Genomic DNA, 5424 nt, shown 5'->3' on the forward strand with positions numbered 1-5424 from the left:
GGGGGGCATAGCGTCCACTTTGAGAACCAAAGGTCTCTGTCATTTATCATTGGTTCTGTGAAGCCCAACACCTTAAAAGTGTGTTTTACATGCCACCAGTATGGGTGCTAGTTATACGACACTGGCCTGAATTGACCACATTGCCTTGGTGAAGCCCACTGCTTGAAAGGTGCATTTTACATTCCACCAGCATGGGTGCTAGTTATGTGACACAAGCATCAACCACAACTGTGATTTCACTTGGCATAAAGGCCTGAAGTTTTGGGGGCTGTGAGTAGTCAATTACATTGACCTCAGTGATCTACTGGCGCTTATTTTATTGACCCTGAAAGGATGAAAGGCAAAGTTGACCTCAGTGGAATTTGAACTCAGAATGTAAAGACAGGTGGAAATACTGCTAAGCATTTTGTTTGGTGTGCTAATAGTTCTGCCAACTCACCACCTTACAGTAGGGCATATAATGAGAGAAAAACAGCACAAGACAGGCTGTTGTCATCTGCAACAACAAAAATGGAAGCCAGGATTGTGACCACTACCTATCACATGCCTCAAGGTTTCATTATGATCCAAATATACTTGAGAAAATGGGTGACCAAAATATGAATCACTAATATGCCATGCTGCAGGAAGCAGGCCTGAATGGTGGCAATGGTGGAAGAGCACAGAGAGGTTATAAGATTCAAGTCCACTTCCCAGCAGAATAAAATGGGAATGTTGCTGGAGTTTCAGATGTTGGTTACACTTGATATTCTTTGAGCCCTCAGATATAGATGGCAAGGACAACACAAAAGCATCTGAAAGGCAAACTGTAGTAAGATTATCATAAAAAGAGAGGCCAGATAGACAAATCTACTGGTTTGATCCCCAAAACTCAGAACTATAGCTGCACTAAGTCAATTTGCAATCCCACCAACTGGAAACAAAAAAAAAGAAGTAAAACAGTCTAACCAGCTGACAAGCCCACAAGAGCTACAGAACACAACAGTTTAAGGAAAAGGAACTACAAACACAAACAACTATGGACAAATGTGCAACATCAAAAATAGAAACAACAGCAGCAACAGTCAGGTCAGATGTGTCGGCATGCACCATTGCAGCATGTTGCTGCATTTACTATTTGTTGGCCTCGTTCCTACTTCTCCTAGGTGACCTGTCAAGCAGAGTCCCAGTCAGTCCCCGTCTCTGTGAGACACTTCCTTATCTGACTTGAACATGTAGCATGTGACTATTCAACATGAACCATCAATCCAGTAAGAAGGATCTAACTTGGAAAATTGAGTGTCTAAGTTGACACTCCTGAATCATACAAATAAAAGGACACATCCCAGTTTCTGAGTATTGTTGTTGGTTGGATGTGAAATCCAACCAATGGTAATCTATAATCCTGTGAAGCGTCCTGGTACCGAAGGAGTTCAAGTGGTTCCAAAAGGTCCCAGACAATACCCAAGGCTCACAGCTATAGAGCAAGACATGGAAGACCAGAGACCTAAAGACCCAAACCTTTGTTCTGCATAGAAATCGGCAGTGTAAATACTCTTGTCCAATGAGTCTACAAGTGCACCAGCTCATCCAAGTCTTTTTAGGATTTCTGACTTGCAGCTAATGCTGCTATGAATCTCACTGCCAAGATAAGTGAAGCGGTCAGCAACTTTAACATTCTCACCTTCAAGGCAGAGTCTTACTAGAAGCCAATGAAGGACAAGATATTTGTCTTGACCTAAGAGACTCTAAGGCTCAATGGTTCCACTTCCTCACTCAATGAAAGGAGAGCACTCTTTAAGACATCCAAAGACTCAACAAGAATAACTACGTCATCAGCAAAGTCTAAGTCTGTAATCCTAGTTACACTAATGAGTGCACCACAACACGGTTGAGTCACCATTTGGCCAATTATGCAGTCTCTGCAGGTTTTGAACATTGTGGGAGCCAAAGCACAACACTGACAAACCCTAGATATAACTGGGGAAAAAGTCAAATGTTGAGCCCCCTATCTGAACTGCACTGATTGTGCTGGGGTACAAGGAGCTCCAGAACCCTCCAAAGCATATCTCTGTTCACCAAGTCTTAGATCTGATGACAGCAGCAGTAATGCATCAGAAACTGAAAAAAACAACCTACAATCACAGCAATAGCTCACCAATGAACGTCTCACCTACATGGGTTTTCTGAAAAGAGAAAGTGTTGTACATGTATGTGTGGAGACAGTTATGATTAGCCAAGGGCGAAACTCAGACTTGGCTGTCACCTTTTGATATAATAAACATATCTATTCACTTCACTTACTAATGGATGAGTTCTATATCAGATATCTTTTGCATTTCATAAAACATATATTTGTATATATATTTTACAACTTTCTCTCTCTCACTCTATGTGTGTATGTATGTATGTATGTATATACATACATATATGTGAGTGTGTGTACACAAATATGCGTGCAGGTACAAAGAATCAATAAAGCTTCATTGGCTAAATATACACATACTCACACACACTCACATATATACATACATACACACACACTTATCATCTTTTTTTTTTTAACTTCTAGCATGGAATGGACACACACACACACACATGCACATAGACCCCCATTTCATACCAATCATTATCATCTCCACTTCACCTCTTATTTCATTTTATTTCATGTAAAAGATAAGACATCACTCACTGCCAACCACGACCACCTCCACAATGACAACCAGCACCAATCCTGTAAAATAAAACATATCTGTATATTTTTTTTTCACACATAATTCCCTGATAAGCTTGGTGTCTCCCAGTTTTTTTACTGTCTCCCAGCCACTTCTATCTGTGTGTTTCTGGTCTATCTCCTTCCAGTGGGAAAAATGTTGAAACTTCTCTCTTTTATCTATACTCACCAACCAACCTACCTACCTACCAACCTGTATTCTGCTGTATTAACATAGAAGTCTGTCTGTTGAATGCAGCTTAGCTTGCAGTTATTTCTATACTGTCACCACTACACATCACTAATACCACAGAGCTCCCTCCAGGAAAACCTTTATGTGGCCACTTGTTGACTGCCTACAAACTAGAAATGGCAGCTCCACATCCCTTTTATCTACATCTGTTAACGCACTATGTCGTAGATGTCTGTCTGTTAGAGTAGCTTTGTTTGCACTGCCACTGCCATTGCCACCACCGTCACCACAGATCCTTTTCTAGGTCTAATTGATCAACTAGAAATACCAGCTATACATTCCTTTTATATACACCTATTAATTTACTATACCATAGAAGTCTGTCTGTTATAGTAGCTTTGCTTGCATACTCCCCCCACACACCATTACCACCACTTTTCTGTATCAACACAGAGCTCTCCAGGGCTAAATGACTAGCTAGAAATAACGGTCACACATCCCTTTTATTTATAACTCAGTAACCTACCATACTACACTTTACTGTATTAATGATCTGTTATATTAGCTTAGCTTGCACATCACCCCAAATTTTACATTTTTCTATCACACTTCCATTGTATGTGATTGCTACAGGATCACCCAGAAACAACAGCCAAATATTCCTCAAATTACATCTTTGGAAATGAATACTTTGGATAATGTATGTGATTCTTGCTCTACTTGTAGAAAAAATGTTGTTATGGTTGGTTATGTGGAGGACAGAGTAACAAGGAATACAGAAACATTTTAGTGCTTGTATATGCAAAGCCTGCAGTAGTAGTAGATGTGATTTGAGTGAAGTTTGGTAACTGCAAAGATAATTCCAGACATGTTTCAATTTTATTAGACCTCTTTAGTCAAGTATATATCTTATTGGCAATTAGCAAACATCAGAAAGACAGAGTGTATAAATGTGTGTGTGTGTGTGTGTACACACACACACACACACACACACAGGGAAAGTGATATAGAGAAAGTATAATCTACAAAATGCAAACAAAGTATTATTCTAAATGCAAATATTTAATTTCCATGTGATTCCAGAACCAGAGTGTTTATTATTAAAGTGATAAATTATAGTGTTGAACATGTTTGTCTAAGTTCCCACCCCTAACAAGCCAATAGACTAAGGGTAGGATTTATAATAATGTTGATGATGTGATGTTATCTTTGTCTGATTATTTAATAATGGTGATAATTATCAGAATTTGAAGAATGATGATAAACACCATTCTGGCTATGCTACTTGTTTTGATAAACATACTCACATGCATTTGTGCATATACATGTACAAATACATCCTTATATGAATATATACATATATATATGCGCTACAAAATTTATACACATGTACATATATGCACAGCAGAATTCATACAAATGCGTATATGTATGTGTGTGTGTATGCTTTGAGATGTTAGTATGCATGTAAATGTGGTGAAGCTCAGCAATCATTTGGAGAAAAGAAGACATTAATCTACACATGCACACACACACACATGTATGTGTGTATGTGTGCATGTGTATATGTATGTGTGTGTGTGTGTGTGTGCATATATATTCTTTTAGTCTTTTACTTGTTTCAGTCATTTTAACTGTGGCCATGCTGGAGCACGACTTTTAGTTGAACAAATCGACCCCAGGACTTATTCTTTGTAAACTCAGTACTTATTCTATAGGTCTCTTTTGCTGAAGTGCTAAGTTACAGGGATGTAAACAAACCAGCATCAGTTGTCAAATGATGATGGGGGGGACAAACACAAACACACAAATACATATATATACATACATATACACACACACACGCACACACACACATATATATACAACAAACTTCTTTCAGTTTCCATCTACCAAATCCACTCACAAGGCTTTGGTCGGCCCAAGGCATTAGTAGAAGACACTTGCCCAAGGTGCCATGCAGTGGGACTGAACCCAGAACCATGTAGTTGGGAAGCAAGCATCTTACCATACAGCCATTCCTATATAAATATATATATGTGTGTGTGTATGTGTGTGAAGGCAGCAAGCTGGCAGAAATGTTAGCACACTGGGTGAAATGTTTAGTGGTATTTCGTCTGCCGTTACATTCTGAATTCAAATTCTGCCAAGGTCAACTTTGCCTTTCATCCTTTCAGAGTCAATTAAATAAGTACCAGTTATGCACTGGGGTCGATGTAATCGACAAAATCCCTTTGTCTGTCCTTGTTTGTCCCTCTGTGTTTAGCCCCCTGTGGGCAATAAAGAAATATATATTTATATAGATAGGGTGATAAATTGAATATTAATTCAATTTAAAACCAAGTGGCCTAGCATATAAAAAAAATCTGAAAATTCAGAAAAAATTGTACCACACGTGTATAAGGGATGACCACTAGGTGGACATCCAATATGCTAGAAAGAGGTCATCAACGACCCAACCACAAAGAAAAATAATGTTCTCCAGAAAAATTTCGCAAAAACACCAGAACAGGACAAAATGAGAAATATACAGAATAAA

The sequence above is a fragment of the Octopus bimaculoides genome, chromosome 5 (genome assembly GCF_001194135.2).
Source record: "Octopus bimaculoides isolate UCB-OBI-ISO-001 chromosome 5, ASM119413v2, whole genome shotgun sequence".
NCBI classification, from domain to species: Eukaryota; Metazoa; Mollusca; class Cephalopoda; order Octopoda; family Octopodidae; genus Octopus; species Octopus bimaculoides.